This window comes from Polyodon spathula, chromosome 7 (genome assembly GCF_017654505.1).
Source record: "Polyodon spathula isolate WHYD16114869_AA chromosome 7, ASM1765450v1, whole genome shotgun sequence".
Taxonomy (NCBI): Eukaryota; Metazoa; Chordata; class Actinopteri; order Acipenseriformes; family Polyodontidae; genus Polyodon; species Polyodon spathula.
The window spans coordinates 31,869,523-31,889,537 of NC_054540.1; the positions used below are offsets into that span (position 1 = coordinate 31,869,523).

The 20,015-nt window shown below is 39.9% G+C and overlaps 1 protein-coding gene across 1 annotated transcript in view; it reads left to right on the forward strand.

Moving 5' to 3' along the window:
• Window positions 1-7,221: 7,221 nt before the first annotated feature.
• dusp16 (dual specificity phosphatase 16) overlaps window positions 7,222-20,015 on the forward strand; it is a 48,192-nt gene continuing 35,398 nt past the window's right edge. Inside the window, exon 1 of the mRNA XM_041255294.1 lies at window positions 7,222-7,592. The gene's annotated coding sequence lies outside the window, so the exon portion shown is untranslated. The remainder of the gene's footprint in view (window positions 7,593-20,015) is intronic.

Consider the following 20,015-nt stretch of genomic DNA (forward strand, 5'->3'; position numbering starts at 1 on the left):
CTCTTATCTGGGGAAAACATTCACGTCCTCAATGCTATTTAGAACAGCACTGTAGAGATCTGTGTACTGTATTTCTGCTGTGTATGTGTGTTTATGTGCTGTGTGTGTCTATGTCATTCCCGCTGTTTGAATTTGTAACCCCCCGCTCTGTATTTCCCACCACTGTTTTGTTTACCTCCGTCTGTCTGTAACCCGTCTGCGTGTGTGAGTTCTGTGTCTCTCGTGTAATTGGCTGTTGTTTGTCTGTCCCCATTTGTTGTTGTTCGTCTGTGCCCATTGGTCCTAGTGGTATAAGAAAGGACTCGACCCGACATTTTGTGTGTGACCTGAGTAGCTGACAGAGCTGTGAATAAAAAGCATTAGAAGAAAAGCAAACATCCTCTCCTGTTTTCTGCTTCCTGTAAAACCCTACACTGGTGTCAGGAGTAAGATTCATGATAGGAATCCCAAGCATCAAGCATGGGGCCTGGCTGGGTCCCGCAGAGCAGTGTGCAGGATACCTGGAATCAGGAGAGACCGCAGGCCACCCAAACTGACGGCGGCGTGCAAAGCTACCCAGCTTTGCGGGACCACGAGCAGGGAGGCTTTCCACGCTCGAGGAAAGTACTGGGCAAGCTGTGCAGCTGGAACATGGGAGATAAGGTGCAACAACTAACGGCAGCACTGAGATGAGATGCCCAGACGGTGCTGCTAAACCTGGCCGTGGAGGAGATGGGCAGTTACCACACACTGGTGGCCACCCTTCAACGCAGCTTTAGCACTATGGGAGAGCCAAAGCTACTGAGGGCTCGATTCTGAAAATGGACACGGACGGCCGGAGAAAGTCTGGATTGATTGCCACCAACCTGGAGAGATGGTGGTGTATGCCAACGCTGCTGCCCAGGAACAAGAGGAGTAAGCCTGGTTCTAGTTCATCTAAGGCATGGGACCGAGTGAGCTCCAAAACTGCGCCTCACCAAACCAAAATCACTACAGGCTGCCCTTTAACTAGTCCATTAATGGGAAGAAGTGACCTGGGAGTAGAGCAGTGCCTGTCCACGTCAGCTTAGTCATCACTGAAAAGAAAAATGGTTCGCTACAGATATGCTTAGATCCATGAAACCTGAACTAAGCCATACAAAGACAACATTTATCTATTCCCACAACTGAAGATGCACAATGCAAGCTGGATGGAAAAAAGATATTTTCCATCTTAGATGAAACATATGTATACTGGCAAGTTAAACTTCACAGAGAATCATCAGAGTTCTGCTCGTTCAACACCTTGGAGAAGATATCGCTTCAAAAGGTTATCATTTGGTGTTAAGTCTGCCAGTGAAGTTTTCCAACAAAAAAACAATGAAATCTTTGAAAATATCGAAGATGTCCAGATTATTGTGGATGATATGATAATTGCAGCAGCAACAAAGGTGGAACATGACAAAATACTCCACAAGGCGATGGAAAATGCAAAAACCACCAATGTCACATTCAATAAAGAAAAAATACAGTTCCTGGTGAAAGAAGTCAAATATATGTGATTGTGACAGAGACAGAATGATCCTTGGTTATAAATAAGTAAGCATATTGTGTAAAGGGAACAGAGTGCCCTGGACTGGATGGCCAGACAATTCATTCCCAGGGTTAGAAGGAATTCGGTCATCTAGAAAGGGGGCAGAGCTATGATATACTAAACCATCAACCCGGAAGGGAAACGACGTGGCAGCTGCAGATTGGAAGAGCGGTTGCACTAGTTAACCAAAGGGTCATGATTGATGGTACAAAAGGTGGCATAGCGAAGTGATCCGTTCCTTATTATGGTTAAGCTGAACTGGAAGGAAAGACGTGTGTTATTATCATTAGTGTTTTGTAGTTATTAAATATACTGTTTGTTGTTATTTAGATGGCTAACACGATCCGGAGCTGTCACCAGAGGCCAGCACAAACCCGGACTGCACTGCACTTTCACAAATAACTATATTTACACCACAAGCACTTTATCACACACTGTGGACTTGTGTTTGTGTTCTGTGTTACGTGTGGGTATTTAAGACTGGGACTATTATTTCGGGACCAACCTATGTATTAAAACAGTGAATACATGCCCCTGTATTTCCTGTTTCTCATTGTTATTGTTTACTGCTGTTTTGTCATCAGACTTTGGATTATAAAAATAAATATCATTGCACCTGGATTACAGTTGTCTGTCTGTTCATTGATCATTGCTGCATTCCTGCACTTGCATATTGTTAACCACTTTGCCACAGGGACACATCATCACAGTAGAAGGGGAAAGACCAGACACATCCAAGGTTCAGAAAATCACAAACATGCCACCACCACAGGACAAGAAAAGTCGTCAATGCCTGCTAGGAATGGTACGTTACCTAGCACAGTACATTTCAAATGAGGAAGCACTGACAGCAACAATAAGAAGATTACTACACAAATAAATAGAATAGCAATGGTAACAGAAGCACAACAAAGCAGCTGCGGGATTAAAGAAAGCACTAGCGGAGAGATTGTCAAGACAGTAGCACAAGACCATCAAACACCCTGCGATGAGCTAACAGATGCGATACTAATATAGGCCATGGAAGCAACAGCAGCATTCAGTGAAGAAATGCTACGAAGGTGCAAAGCAGATACATTGAATGATCAGACTTTGCAAGCAATAAAAGAAGTGCACAGAAAAGGCTGGCCAGAAAGAAGAATGCAGCTGAAAAAAGATTACAGCCTCAATTGCTACTCAGAATGACTTGCTGATGCTAGGTGACAGATTAATAGTGACGAAAGACAGGAAGTAGTCCAGAAACTTCATATATACCAAGGCATTCACAGGACAAAAGCACATGCAAGAGCAATTATGTATTGGCCAGGCATTACAAAAGAAATAGAACTGCTAGCGGAAGGATGCGAATCTTGTCAGCAACACCTCCCCAGCAATCAAAATGAGCCATTTCTGCCACACAACATACCAGATCTACCTTGGAGTAAGATAACCGTGCTCATCTTTGACTTTCAAGGACATTCATATCTGCTTTTCACTGACTACTACTCAAACTATCCAGAAGTACTGAGACTTTCAGATAAGACATCACACATGGTAATGGCGAAGATGAAATTAGTCTTTGCGAGACATGGAATCCTAAAAGAACTGGTGAGTGACCATGCATCCTTTGCAAGTCACAAGATGTGCAAATTTGCAGCGGCATGGGCAATAAAACTCACACACTCAAGCCCAGGTTATCCCTAATCAAATGAACTGACAGTCAAGCTACTGCTGGTGAAGACAACACAAACTGGGAAGAGCCAGAATGAAGAAGCTGAGGGATAAACAAAGGCAACACTAAAATGCCCATGCAAAGGCACTATCTATATTCCAACTAGGTAAAAGAGCGTGCATGGAAACAACATATGGATGGCAGCCAGCAACAGTAGTAGAAAGAATGCCTGAATCACCATCATACAGCATACACCACATGGACAACACTACAGAAGAAACAGGTATTATCTAAGATGTGATCGAAGGCAGTTCTCAACAAACATGGACTGTGAGGACAACTACAGTGATCTAGGTCAAGCAGTCTCTAGTGAAGATGAAGAAACTGAAGACCATGAGGAGACACAAGAAGTTGGACATGCAAGGTACACTAGAGGAGGTCACCAACAGTAAAGGTTGAACTCCCACAGGCTAAGTGCTAGTAACCTCTGACCCAACAAAACATCAGTTTTGAGAAAGTTGTGTAATAGTTCTGAAAAAAAAGAAAGAAATAAGGGGGCTGCATCTGGGTCGGACACTGACATTGTTCCAAAGAAGTTAAAAACTGCCAGTGTAAAAAAGACTTCTGTAGTTTTTGGAGGGCCAAATGATGTATGGACATAAGTTAATTAATAAAGTTAAATTAAATACCTTTGAATGCATTTACCTGAGTCGTCTTTGAGAAGGTCTGAAGAGCCAGGACCCCTGCGTTCCTGTGCTACATAGGCGGGCAACTAGACCTCAGAACCAGGACATTGCACATACAGAAGTGGCCTGCCTTCCCTCCGAGTCATCGAGGCACGGTCGGGATCCCTCTGTTTGACAGCTTCAGGCTCTGCCGAGAGCACAACCAGCTGTACCGAGAAGGGGGATCTCAGGCCTCGCCCGGGTTTCACCATACACCAGGCCACCAGCCACATTAGGCACCAGCGTCACCAGGGACCATGCAGTCTCTTTATGAGCCCAATGCTGCAGGGGTCTTCAACTACGCCACCACAATTCCCTGCCCACCCCTGAGTAACCTCATCCCTCCCTCTGGCGGGCCACCAGTCCCGTCATGCGCCAGTGTTGCTAAGGACAACACAGCCTCTTGACGGGCCCAACGGAGCAAGAGACTTCAACCTGCACCATTGCAAAACTTAGCACACCCCCGCCGCCGAGGCTTACAGCCTGTGACCTTTGGTCCACTTGCCCAAGGGACTGTGTCCCTGCCCTGGAACAACGAGAACTCAGAGATGAAGCCACTGGAATGGGGGAACTCAGCCCTTCCCCGGCCCAGGCCAGCTCAGAGGAATCAAGCTCCTTCTTCCTCTCGTCTTCTTCCAGTTCCTATAGAGGACCCCACTGTGACCACAGTCTGGCATCAGAACTGTGAGGAGCTTTGCCCTGAGCAGCAGGCCCAGCTGTGGGAGCTGTTGTTTAAGTACCGTTCCAGCTTTGCCACTACTTCGGAGGATGTGGGCTGGACACACCTGGTCCAACAGCAGATTGAGACAGGGGAGGCTAGTCCCAATAAGCTGTGCCCTCGCTGACAACCACTGGCATGGCAGGAGACCACAGAACAGGTTCTTCAGGAGATGAGAGAGGCTGGCATAATTGAACCCTCGGAGAGCCCCTAGACGTCTCCCGTGGCCATGGACCCCAAGAAGGACGGCAAGGGGTGCTTCTGCGTTGACTACTGGCGCTTGAACGATGTGACAGAGAAACACTCAATGAGTCCCTAGATCCGATGTACGGATCCCGGTGGTTCTCCTCTCTTGACCTCAGTGGCTACTGGCAGGTAGCTTTGGCACCCTCTGCGTGACCCAAGACTGCCTCCAATGGCTGAGAGCTATTGCAGTTCACAGTAATGCCATTTGTATTTTGCAATGCCCCTGTAATGTTCGAGCGGCTGATGGAGAAGGTGTTGGACGGTGTGCCCCCCAAAGAATGTCTGGTTTACCTGAATGACCTGCTGGTCCATGGGAGGACCTTCTGGGCGGCCCTGGCTTCTCTGCAAGAGGTGCTCTGGTGAATGACAGCTGATGCGTAGAGAGGTCACCTTCCTGGGGCACCGATTTGGAGAGTGGGCAACAGCATGGAGGCCAGCAAGATCAAGGCTGTCCGGGACTCACCCACACCCATTAACCCACACCAACTCAATAGCTTCCTAGGACTCGTCTCTTCTTATAGAAGGTTTGGGAAGGGCTTTGGCACCATCGCTGCCCCTCTGTACAGCCTCCTGGGGAAAGAAGAGCCCTTTGTGTGGACCCCTGAGTGCCAGAAGACTTTTCGTTTGACTGAAGAGCGCCCTGTCCCAGTCTCCAGTGCTAGCTCCACCGGACCCCCACTCTCCCTTCCTGCTGGAGTAACGAGGACATTAGAGCTGTCTTGTCCCAACCGGGGCCTGAAGGGCGTACTACAGCCGGTCGCTAAGCAAGGCAGAACGTTGCTACTGTGTCACACGAAGACAGCTTCTGGCAGTGGTTGAGTTGGCCTGCCATTTTCGCCACTACCTCTGTGGACTCCACTTCACAATTTGGACAGATCACGCCGTCTTACAATGGCTGATGACATTCCGAGAAACTGAGGGACAGGTCACCCTCTAGATAAAACAGCTACAGGCCTTTCAATACAAAATACAACACCGGGCAGGAGAAAAGCAAGCCAATGCAGATGCCCTGCCCCTCTACTTATAGCCTCGGGGGAGGGGGGGTTCTTAGAGCTGGGAGCCGAGGAACATGTGTAGACTCGACTGGAGTGAGACTGTGAAGGACAGAGCAAAAGGCTAACAGAGAGTGCCTATCTGTGAAGCAGTGAAAGAGCACAGAGTGTCTGAAAAAGAGAGGACGAGAGCGAGTGAGAGTGTTGGAGGAAAGAAAGAGAAGAGCGAGGGAGTTGTTTTTATTTACTGATTTAACATGAACACCAGTCCAAACAGTGATTCGCTGTTATTTTATTTTACTTAGTGCAGTAATTAAAAACAGCAGATTTGGAATCCCATCTGGTCTCCCTGAGTCTTGTTTCACTTCCAATGCAGAGGTTCATTACAATAATAATAATATAATAATAATAATAAATAATAATAATAATAATAATAATAATAATAATAATACATTGCTAAAAAATACATTACGTTATGTTATTTTTCTTTTTTTCTTTTACTCACTGCATCAGGCTCTATTTATTAAAATTGTTGATGTGCTTCCAACCTCTCGCAGCTCTATTTTTGTTTTTTTTTTGTTGTTGTTTGGTTTTTTTGTTTCTGTGTCTGTACTAAATCCCATCAAACTAAACAGCTACAAAATGACTGTATACACATAATTGTAGATTCATATTGAATATATAAACTAAATGAAAACGCAAGGCCCACTGTGGAATAAGCACGTACGCCTGTGATAATCACTTTATAAAAATAATGTTCGTCATTTAGTACAGTACCTTGCTTTTTTATTTTGTTTAATTTTCACTGCAAGTGCCATATACTCAAAGCTGTTATTTACGTTATTTTGACATAAGGTACAGGAAGTGGCTGAAACCTGGGACTTTTTAAAGATTTTCTGCAAAATATCGGGACACTTGGAACTTTGATGGAAAAAAGTGACGCCTGGGCACCTTAGAATACGTGAAATACTGTATGTTTATCTTTCATGGTTTCTGGTACGGTACCTAGCACATGCGTGTTTCTGTTATATTATCTTTATATTTTGCCAATTACTATTTGTCAAAAACATTTTTAACATCCAAAATTGCTGACAACATTGCACATTGGAAACCACCAAAGAGTTAACAACAGAGCGGAGCTTTCAGCAAATAATTGGGAACATTTCCAGGCGGTTAAGTGACTATGATGAGCGAGTTAGCAGGTCATTTGAATACAGCCTGACTTGACTGTATTCGGGCTTCGTTCGAGCTCCGCCCATTAGCACAAGCTTAGAGAAACCAAGTATAGACAACGAGTTAAAAGTGACCCAATTAACCAAAACTAACACTGCAGGTCCAGCTGCAATTTTGTAACAACTGCTTGTTCGTTTTTAAGCGTTTCAAACTAAAAATGTGTAAACATCTAGAATGATAAAGTTAAATTATGTTTTTGTTCCTTTAAGAAGTTCGGTTTAGTCAGAGTGGGATTGGTTTCAAATGACGCCATCCTTTTATTTTTATCTCAATTACCTCATCCTTGCTTGAAGTTTACTGACCAGTAATTCTTTTTCCTTTTAGTTTCAATTCTTGTTTTTTTTTTTGTTTTGTTTTGTTTTTTTTTCTCGTTGTTTTTAATTCGTAAGTCAAAGCTGGAGCCAATTCCAGGATTTAAGATTTGAGAAGAGTGTGCGCAAATGGACTATCCGGCTACCGGTTTTAGAACAGTAAAGTAAGTTACCAAAAAAAAAAAGTGCAAAATTGAATGTGTGTCAGCGGGGCCTGGTAAATGTTTCACATGTGTGTGGGCCGTTGGGTAAACTGAAGGGTAATAATGATATTTTGGAGACTGGTATGTACAAACAGAGCATTTATATCAAGTTTTCACCGTATGTTATTATTTATTTATGAAATGATGTATTATGTTAGCGTCGTTGGAGTTTTTTTTTTATTTTGGGGAACTGGGTTAAAGTTTACTAGAATCCGTTTAAAACTGCTTGCGAATTGTATCATTTTTATTTTTTTTACTCTCGAGACACCATAAAGATCGATATGTAACATGTGTAATCATACTGTGAAAATACAAAAGTCCCCTCCCCCTCCCCCTCCCCAAATTATTAATGCTGTGTGCTTATCAAATTGCTGTAGAGACAGTATTGTCCCATGAAAACTACTTGTCTTGGTGGAAAATGTGAAGACACACTTATCTGGGGTGATGATAGGACCTGTAATGATGGTACAGACGAATATGTTCCAAAAAGTAATAGAAATTGCAGTGTTTCGGTATGTTACGTATGTAAGTTTTGCATCACCTAGAATAATATGATTGAGACAATTGATTGTGTGTGTGTGTGTGTGTGTATATATATATATATATATATATATATATATATATATATATATATCAATATATTATATATATATATATTATATATATTGGACCTAATTTAGATAATAACATAATATAATCTTAGCCAAGTCTACCGGAATCCATAATAGTAGTACAGTATTTAATGTTAGATTTCGAAATGTCACATTTTAAAATGTGTCAAGTTTTTTGTTACGAAAACTACAAAGTTGATGTAATTAAAGGTGTTAACGTAATTATTCAGCAGGATTAATTCGATTTTCATCAAGCACAATTGGTTAATTCTATAGGGTGATGCAAAACTTTTGGCTATAGCAGTCTTTGCAACATCTATGCGGTAGGTTACTTGCAGAAATTCATTAACTACTAATGTCATACAAGAAATACGTATTACATTGACAATATTAAAACAAATATCACTATACTTGAAAACGGTTATGTACAAACTAGAACGTTTTTCTAAACGTTCGATACATACACGAGAATGTAATTGTCAGTGTATATTAGTATCTATATCGTATCATTTTAAAACTTTGGTCTCAATGTTCAGAATTGGGGGGGGGAAATAAGTAAAACCTTTAACGCGTTTTAAAGTCAGGCTCTTCTAAATTTCCCGAAATGTGGAATCCAAAGCAATACTATAGAAGATAAAATCTGCACACGAAGCAATTTGTCATCTAGGTTAGTAGTCCAACTATTGTATTTATTTGTGTTTTAACTTTTGGGAGCAAGAAAGCCTGACAATATTACATAAACAGTGCGTTACGAAAATACATGAACTTAATGGACTTCCAAAATAAAACGACCGGAATGAGAAAGAACTTGTCTGTTTAGTTCGTTGGAAACCCTATATTGCCTCACCATGACGAAGCTTTGATTTTTCGCTATTGCAGTATTTGCCCTTGGGCTGCAATGTATATTTAGTTGTAACAATAAATCAAATGGTATGCACAGTATGTAACACTGTAGTAAGACAATCAAGATTAAGGTTTACAAACCTTGGCTGCACTCAAATGACTTAAACAAGGTTCTTTTTTTTTCAGTTGCTAAAGCACCTGAACATATGAATGTTGTATTGCATATTGTCAGAAATTCCCGCACTGTGAAAGTAATTAGTATTACTGAAATTACCTTTTATTATTAAAAATCCCTGTGAGGGAAGCGGTCAGTTCACCACCGCAAGTTCTACTGATCATATCTCAAACCATTTGACTCCATATTTTCAGTGTTATGGAAACTCATTAAATCTGACATTTGACCTGTCATTTAAGATGGCTGCCATAACATAAGAAAAGTTACGAGCAAGAGGCTGTTAGACTCATAAATGCTTATCTGGTTCCTTCTAATTAATTTATCCCACAACTTCATCTTGTTGGTTCTTAAAGAGTAAGTAGCGGGGATCCGAAAAATATAATGTTCTATGTCCCCAGGTGTTGCTACAACTGTTTAAGTAACATACCTACAATTTCTTTTCATTGTTAACATCCTGACAACTGTTTCAAAATGGCCGCTCTAGTGCACTGGGGTTTGAGATCTGCCCTAAATCACTGCAGGAAGAGCGATTTTAAAAATAAATACAAAAAAAAAAAAACTTTTCTGGCATTTCTGTTCTGTACCACATCATGGATCATTATTCAGAGGTGCAAATCGTTTTGAAAGTTTAGCTCCAGAGAGCCTGCTGGTGCTAAATTATCAAACCCCACCCTAATCAAGCGCCCCCCTCTCCACTGTACAATTCTTTTTTAGTGTTTCGTGGGTGGGTCGTGTGCAGGAGCACCCCCAGAAATATTTCACATGGTGTGCAAAACTGAACCACACTAACATCTCATCTCATGCCAATAAAGACACTACCTCCCCATGCTGGAAAGTGTTTCAGCCAATCAGAATGCTGCATTTTTGTTCTTTCCCTGAGTTTCACAGCACCTACGCTGTCCCGTTAGCAAACTGCAATCAAATTGCATCATCGTTTTCCTTTCTAAACATTACATAGGCTGGTTCGTTTGGAAGTGAACTAAAGTATGAGTCCTTTTTCCATTTTTTTTCAGGACCAAGTCCATTTGTGTTCATAATGCAGTGTTCAAGTGAAGTCAGTTTGTTTATATAGTGTGTGAACCGGATGGTTACACTGTCCTGCCAGGCATATTGAAGATGGCAGCTATTGATGTATTACTCTACTTTTTAATATAGCATGTTTTAGATTCTTATATTTCTGTGGAAGAAATCACTGGGGGGAGCACTTCGCTAATTTAATTAATACGTGTCTGGTGTGCAATTTGTATCGCCCGACACCCGGGACAACAAGATTTGCTGTTATACCTTGCCCATCAGACAAATCATTTTTATGTATTTATGTGTCTTACGTTCGTTCTGTTGCTAGAAAGACACCCCGGGTATATTTCTAGAGAGCCACACAAATTTCTGAAAGCTGAATTGTGGAAGTGTTTATCTCCCGCCCCATCACTTCTGACTTGGTAGCTGTGGCTAAAACTGATTGCTATTAGCCTCAAAGAAACCCAGAAATGGCTCCCTGAGAGTCTCTGGCAACGCACAGACTAATCTTTTAAACTTACGGTATTTACGTATTTTGTAAATTAGCAAATAAGTGATACTGCTTTCTTAATACATAAACCTGATATTTTTAAATGCAGCAATCTAGTAAAGTTACAAAAAACAAACACCATGGTGTTTACTGTTTTGAAGCTTTTCAAGACAAACTTTGCCTGACAGAAAAATTAATTAATTAATTTTTTTCTTCTTTTAGATTTTAGTATTTTTAACCTAGTTTGCTATTTACCATATGGATGTTTACATACATAGTTTTCCCTAGATTTGAACAGAAGCGATTTATTATTATTATTTATTGGACATGCATAATCCATTGATTTGTGAAACTATTAAAACATGAAGATTGCTAAAAATGTTTAATGATAGAAATGGAATGCATATATATTATCAGTACAATATTTTTTTTAAATAGATTGTAAATCTGATGGCATTGTGTTTATGTATTAATTAATGTATGTATTTTTCAGTGAGAGTAGTGCAGTAGTGCCCTGTGTAAACAAACAAAAAAAAGCCATCTGGGTATGAAACCAGGATCACCCTGCTGCAGCAATGTTCCAGTTAGCCATCATGGGACAATATGTTAGATGAGGAAAAATAGTTGGAAAATGTTATACTGCTGAAGTACAGGTAGTGGACAAAAAAAAATGGAAACACCTGGGTAAATGAGGGACACCAAGTATATTGAAAGCAAGGGCTTCCACACAGGTGTGGCTCATGCCTTAATTAAGCAAGTAACATCCCAACATGCTTAGGGTCACACATAAAAGTGCTGGACAGGCCTGGTTGCCTATAATTATGGCTAGGATGTCTGCAGGAGGAGACCTCAGTAACTTTGAAAGAGGGGTGATTCTTGGGGCACGTTTGGCAGGAGCTTCAGTGACCAAAACAGTGCGAGCAATGGTGTCTAAGGTGATGTCGGCATGGAACTCCGAGGGAAAGACATCATGAGCAAAATACAACAGTGGGCGGAAACTCAGGATCCTGATATCCATGCATTAATTTGAAGTGCAAGGCAAAACAGGCGAGCAACTGCAGATCAGTTGACTGCACATTTCAACCTGGGGTGCGAGCAGCCAGTTTCATCAAAAACGGTCCACCGAGAACTCCACAGAGCGGGATACCATAGTTAGGTTGCAGTGCACAAACCGCTCCTCACACCTGGCAATGCACGTTTGCGAGTCCAGTGGTGCAAAGAGCACAGGCAATGGACTACAGAGCAGTGGAGAAATGTGATATGGTCAGATGAATCATCCTTCACCATGTTCTCAACAAAGGATGAGTGCACATACACCTAAAGAACTCTACAGCCCTGAGTGTTTGGTTCCAAAAGTGAAGGGTTCTGGTGGTTCCGTAATGTGGGGCGCATTTTCCTGGCATGGTTTGGGTGTACTCATTCCCTTAGAAGGCAAAGACACTGCTAATTGCTACTTAATGGTACTGAGTGATCATCTTCAACCCATGTTGCAGCATTTTTTTTATGCTGGGGGGGTGGGGGGGTTGAGGGTGTCTTCCACGATGACAGTGCCCCCATCCACAGAGCACGTGTGGTCGCCCAGTGGTTTGATGAGCATGATACTGATGTTATCCACCAGATCTGAACCCAATCAAGTATTTATGGGATATTCTGGAACAATGTCTGAGACAGTGTTTTCCATCTCCATCAACTAGGCATGAGCTGATTGTCTTTCTTGTGGAAAAATGATGCCACATCCCTTCTGCAGAATTCCAGAGGCTGGTTGACTCTATGCCACAGTGCATACAGGCTGTACTGGCCGCATGTGGTGGCCCAACACCCTATTAAGTGATTTTACATTGGTGTTTCCATTTTTGTGACCACCACCTGTATATAATAGAAATAAACAAAAGAAAAAAAACATTTTGTTTAAGCCTTTTGTAAATGTTGTGTGCATTTTGGCAGAAAAATTTATACACCAGCCCTTTAAAAATCTGGGGTTCAGGAGTTACAAAACAGAAAGAACGCCAATAAAAATCAGTAATCCAGAAAGCAGCAGTAATATTTTGTTATCGGTGTTGCAACAAAATCAAACACCTGTACATCAGGAGTTAGGTTTTGTAGAGAAAGAGTGGGGGGGCGGGGGAGAAAGCAGAAGCTATTTTATATATGAATACCTCCCAAGTATTGCTTATTATAGTTGTACTCTTAGTATATTACTTAAATTTGGTGGGGTGGGGTCACAGGGAACCTTTTGTGTATGTTGAAGAATTTAGTGAACCATTCAAGCTACAGGGCTAGATCTGCCCCTGTTAATCCCGAATTGATTGATTGTGTTCACTCTTAAATAAAACCAATGTCCTAGAAGTTATATTCTACTGTTTTGTGCTACAGGGAGGGGGCAAGTAAAAACAAATTTCCAGCATTTTGTCCCTTGGACTTTTTTTTTTTTTTTCAGAAATTGCACACCCCTGCATGTATTGAATGCCTAGGAGAATAATACACTTTACGGAAATCTGCACAGTTCACCTACTGTCTGCATTAAACAAAGTAATTAAGAAAAGATTGAATATATTTTACTATTTTTGTGAGTTTTGTTTTGTCCAGTTTGGCTTGGATTTTGGTGTGTTTCAGTTTCTCCCACTGTCCAGATTTCCACAGTGAGAAACTGGGACTTTTTTTTTCTTCAATTCACAGATGCCATACAAGCTCTGAACCCATTAAAATAAAAGTATGTAATCACGCAACAATAATGAAAATTAAACATTGAGGGGCTCTCAGAGTGGCTCCTTTAGTTAAAGTGCTGCCACGGGGAGCTCAGGATGAGTCACACAGCTTGGACGGCACTAGTTTGCATCCATGCTGTAGAAAGATGCCATACTTTTGCTGGGGACCCTGAGGGGGATGTCACGTTGGCTCTGACGCACCTGGGATGGGGGAGTGGGAAACCTTCAGGGACTTATCATCATCACGTAACAGCGAACCCTACCGGCCAGGGGACTGTGCGTTGAGAAGAAAAAACATAATTGGACATTACAAAATAATAATTGGTCACTCCAAATTAAAATAAATACATCAGGTAAATTTATTGCAGTTCATAATTCATTATTTCCTTTATATTGTCATCTAGGCATCATGTGTTTAAATGTGCAAAAAGCTATTGCCATTTAAACATGGTATACACATAATCGGAATGATAAAACAAGTAATCCATATAATTTTATTTTTTAATGGTGCTAACACATCCTAATACATTACTCTGCTATTAACTTGGAGATCACGCTGATGTTGTTTTGTACTTAATAGAAAGAAAACAATACCATAACAAAATGGGATGATTAATAATTTTACGGTTTCTGACCGGGACAACAACTTTAGCCTGAAACAGATAATCCCAGTTTTCATTGGATGTCTGGTAACACTAATGTAAACTACTCACAAAATGTTTACTTCAGAGTCAGGTTGCCTTGTATAGTTTGTTTCCTATGTGCAAAAGGACCGAGTCCAGTAGTTGTTCACGTGGTACGTTTGCCAAACGGACAGAGACCTCTTTAGTTGGACTTGGTATGGTTATTTTCCTAAACACACTTTGCTGTTCAAACTTCACACCAAACGTACCATGCGGGGACCAAACCCTCTAAATGGACCCAGTGTAAACACACCCTTAAACTAGGGGAAAAACTAGCTCGCAAGTGTTTTATGCTGGTTCCATTTCTAATCATTACTCTCACAATCACTACAACTAATGTAATCCTTACTCGCCCCCCGTTTTTTGTGACAAAATGGGAAGTAAAAAAAATAAAACGTCAATTACAACACAACTTGGAAATGTTGTGTTAATGATTAGGAAAATGTATAATTAATTAATATAAGAGACATTGATAAAATTAAATTTTAAATCTGCACTTACCATGCTCAATAGAGGAACAGAATTCAGATAATGCAGTAGTAACATTTGATATACATATTTTTCGGCATTAAAACTCCACTGTTTGTGGCCCAGAATCGCGCTTTGGTGCTTTTGCTGTTCCCCCCCGCCACCCCCACCCCCCATCATTATCATTCTGGATCATCGGAGAGATTTTTGCTTTTTTTTTTTTTTTTTTTTTTTAAGGCTTTAAACTAACTTTTCTGCTCCAGTTTGCTTGTTCCTACAATTAAATAAACAGTAAAATTCTATAAGCCTAAAATGTCTGTTTTTTGTCAACTGATCACACAGGTTTACGTGTAAGCCCACATTACGAAGCCGAAATTTTCCAAAACAATGGTAAGCACAGTGCGTAATGTGCATGCGAATTGGGTGCCAATTGTCATATAGTCCACACCCAATGAGCAACTGTCAGCATCTATGGTTGCTGAGAAAAAAATTAAACCTGTCTACTGGCGCCACAGTTTTATGTTTCCCCCTGTTATTGATGTGTTATTTGTTTGACAATGCGGGCAATAGTCTTTACACTGTCAGTGCATGAGAGGGGACATTTTGAAAAGAGCTTTGAAACAGACTTTAAAGTTATAAGTGTAAAATATTTCAGGATGTTAACAATGAAAATAAAAATTACAGGTATGTTATTTAAACAGTTATGGCAACATGTGGGGATGTGTAATGCTCTTTTTCAGAATCCTGCTACTTACTCTTTTAATTGACAAGAAAATACAAAGAGGAGTGAAGAGTTATTATACTCTAAACTAGCCATCCACCGTGAGATTTTTTTTTCTTTGGAGATGGGAGGGAGGGAGGGGGGGCAATTATTGAGAAAGTGTGCTCATTAAGAACAGTTTACAAAATGTATTTTCACTGCCCTTATCCAGCTTTGGTCGTGCTTCTCATTTTGTTCGCCAGTAATGGGCATGAGAATAACTGGTGCACAACATAGTGGTTGAGAATGCTTGTGAACTTGCAAGGTAGCAGTATAAAAGCTTCAGTCTCAATACACAAGATGTATAAAAATTGCTTTTCTATTCCCATGAATTGAGTAGTGTACTGTAACAAATATTTCAGGATGTGACATCGAGGAGTATGAAAATTACTGGTTGTTTTGCGTTCCAAATGGCAAAACTCAAATGCTACTTGACGGTGTCATTGCTCATAAAGGTCTGAAAAAAGGGTAGCAGACCAGGCTTGGGTTGCATAAATACAAGCATGCTGTATTATAATTAATTTTTAATGGGGGTATATGTGGTTTATTTTATTTAACTGTCTGCATACAAGCAGTGATGTGTAAAACGATGTTCTTAAAACAACTCTATACAGAGACACATACACATTTATTTTATAGGAAAACTACTTCAAAATGTATTAACGTTCAATAGGTGTATTTTTATACCCACATTTTTTTTAATGCTTCTGGCTTGTAGAATAATAATAATAAGCACCACCCAACCCTGGGAATTTTTACACTCTGCACCTGTGAGATCTGGTACCTTTTTGCTTACAAATTAACCCTGGGGTATAAATATTAAAATTGATGATGAGATTGGACCAAGACACTGGGCCCTATTCACAAAGCTTTAACTCATGAGGCTGTTGGCTTCTTTAAAAAGACTATTGAAAAATACTAAATTCTTTTAAAAAAACATTTGTGAAGACTTTTTTTTTTTTTAGTCATAGTTTTTAATAAAACAAGACTTTTAGGTTTAGGGTCAGCAAAAACTAAATGTTACAGGAAGAGCCAAGGTCTCAGCCAGTTTAAATTACTAGACAGACAGTTAATGTTCTGTTGTTTCCTGTAAACAATGATAACACGTGACATTTCTCGTACTCCTTTAAACATTCCTGACTTGTGCCATATTGAGAAAGCTGAATGTTAATTGAACGAGTTACTGAACACAGGCAGGGTTTCCATTGAAAAATAAGTCTTGCCTTTTTTCATGCTGTTGTGGTAATGCCCTTTGGGTAATTTGTTTCCATGTAGTTTTCTTTTAGGGTGAGAAATTCTCCTTCCAAATGCAAATGACCTAATTTAATATTAAAATACGGGAGGGTATATTTAAATATGTCTGCCTTCCAATTTAGATTTTGCAGAACTACTGATTTGTGTGATTAGGTTGTGCTGAAGAACCGCAAGTTCAGCCTGCCTAATTTGACCACCAAAGAAATGTATAAAAAAGCAAGCAAAGGAAACAAACCCACACAAAAATAAATACCAACATTCCATAAAGCGCTGTTTACCATCCATGTATTATTTGCTAAACATTTTTTGCTGCATATATATTTATTATAAACCTAATATACATTACATATAGTACGTTTTCCAGCAGAACCAGAGCTTCAGCATTTCTGAACCTAATCATAGTCTATGAACAGGGCTAAAATCCAGAATACTGGTATGGGGGTGTGGAATTAAAAACAAAAAAATAATAATAATTGTCCATGGGACAACGTGCTAGAAAAATCTATTTGCCCCCTCCACGTCGCACACAAAAAAGTAGAATATAACTTGTAGGATTTTGCTTTTATTTAACAGTGAATACTGTCAATCAGTTGCTGATTTAATAACTATTTTTGCTTTATGAAATTTATAAAGTGGCAGGGGCAGCATTGTCGCTGGCACTAGGTTTACATGGCTCGTCAATTTTTTTTTTTTTTTTTTTTTTAAAAACCAGCTCTCTCTTTTTTCCTGAATCCAAACTCAAAGACTCGGATACATGGTTAAAACTACAATTATTTCATAATATTTTATTAAAATGCTATCTGTTATTATACAGCACACTTACCTCCACACAGAAAAATAAAAATCACACAGCTGCCTTCATTTTAGGAATAATGGGAGGTTATGATGACATATCGCTTAAAATAATAAACCATGCAGCCTTATAAAGGCACTTGGGGAATACGAACCATTCAGGCAGTCTGTAGTTTTCATAGGGCAGTATAAAATGCTTTGCTGCAGAGAAGGACACATCTTGTGTCAATTGGAGCCCCCGTTATATTTTTGTATCTGTGGGAGCACCAGTTTTGTGTAGGAATATTGTCAGATAAAATGTCAGTATACCACATAAATCTACAATTGGCTACCCTACTCTTACACACTGCAGCATAATCTTAAATAATAAATACCTGAATCTGAATTCCACAGGGACAGTGCAAGTCACTTGCCAGTAGACTATTGCGCCTCTATAGGCAAGAGCGGCTGGCAGAACCTTGTTGAAACTCGGTTTTGAAGGGTATGTTTACTCTGCCGTTTCAGAACGGATCAGGACGGAATTTCATATGCTCCATGTGACAGATTTTTGTCCAAGTTTCGTGAAAATCTGTGCAGTAGATTTGAAGTTACAGAATCTCAAATTAATTGATTATTAATAAACGTGAATATGTTCATAACTTTTTTGTTTAACTTGTTTAAAAATCTACATATATAATGTGTTGTACATATCTTTCTCAAGGAAGCATGTGTTTCAGTCAAAACATTGGAGGTATTTGTAGGTGTTTGACGGCATGACAACTACTTGTTATTGTTTTATATATATAAACTACAAATAAAATAGTGTGTTCTAAACAGCATAATATCCCAATAGCTAAAGTTGTCGGCTTTGGGTCTGATGGAGCAGCTGTGATGACTGGGATAGTGTTGGGGGTTAGCATTTGTTTAAAACAGCTGAATCCCCGTATGACATCTCTGCATTGTACAGCACATTGTGTAGCACTCTCCTCTTCAGGGGTCACTGTAAATAAAGCAGTATAGGCAAATGGTCAACACTGTGTTCAACTACTTTAAGTACTCTGCTTGCCTCTGTGATGGACTCCAAGAACTGAATCGAATTCTTGATGAAGACGACTTCAGGAGTTTTAAAAAGCCATGTTCCAGGTGGTGACTGTCGCTTAGCAGAGCAGTGGAAGGAATAGAAGGAAATTGACCTGCTTGTACTGCAGCTCTGTGAAGATGCACAGACCAGTGCGACAGCGGAGACTCTGCATAAACAAGTCTCAGCCTACAGCTTTGTAGCAACCACATACATGTTACTTGACGTGATGTCCATCATGGACAGACTCAAAGTCTTTCAATTGGAGAATGTAAACCTTGGCCTGATCAAACCGTCAGTAAAGGCAGCTTTAGATTTGCTTGCTGATTTCTAATTACAGAGGCAGACTTTGAGCGAGAGATCACAGACCAGCACTTCAAGGGACACAAACTTAAGTTCTCTGGTAAATGTAAACAACTACAAAGCCACGAGACTAGAATTTATTCAAGACATCGGATCAGACCTTGAGAACAGGTATCCTCCTTCTGACTCGATCAATTTTTTCGACATTCTTTTTACCCAGTGGCATTTCCAACTGACGGTGGGGAACTACACGCCTATGGAAAATAAACTTTGGAACATCTGCTTAATGTTTTTTGTGCAGAGACCCAAGGCATATTGCTGGTTACAGATGCGGACGACCTAAGAAATTAATGTTTTTCCTTTAAACTCGCAATGAAGAACTACGGTGGGTTGAAATTCACGTGTACTTGTAAGGCGTTGCCTACAGATTGTGCAGATATTTTCCTACAGTTTTGAAGTTGTTCAAACATAGCCCTTGTAATACCCGTCTCTACAGTGGAATGCAAGCATGGTTTCAGTGCTCAACTCTGAGAACGGAAGCACACAGCCAAGACTTGACATTGAACATTTTAACTTCACATGTGCAATTGAAATCTTCACTGGTACTGCAGAAAGGTACAAATTTTGATGTATAACGGGGATCATTTTTTATTTAATTTATACTAAAAGAATGAACATTTATAGTACATAGATGTACTTTTTGACTTTTATAGGATTTTGCTCATTTTTTCCACTTTTTTTCCCCCATTTGTATGCACCATTGTTGCTAAGAAAGAAACAATGCAGCTAAACTGCTCTATACACACTCTTCTCATTAAGAATACAATTGTGATATTTAGTGAAAGCTATCACATGGGATTCTTTGATGTGAATGTTTCTAATTAAGAAATATTCCACGATCAGATTTAAAAAAAAATAATTTGTTTTTTTTAAAGTGCAGTTCACTTTGACCTGCTAAACAAAAAAATGATTAAGTTCTAGGCATACTACACGCTAGATACATAAAGTTTTGTTAAGTTTTTAAATGAAACATAATTAATGTTAAATTATAGTAATTTTATACCATAAGTCTAGCTGGAACTTTATCTTTACAAGTGTGAAATTAAAAAAAAAACTCTAAAAGATTGTTATTGTTTAAGACAAATTTAAGACCAGTAATTTTATTATGAAGTTAAGGGTAACATTTTTATTTACGAAGTGAATTGCGTAAAATATTACATTTATTA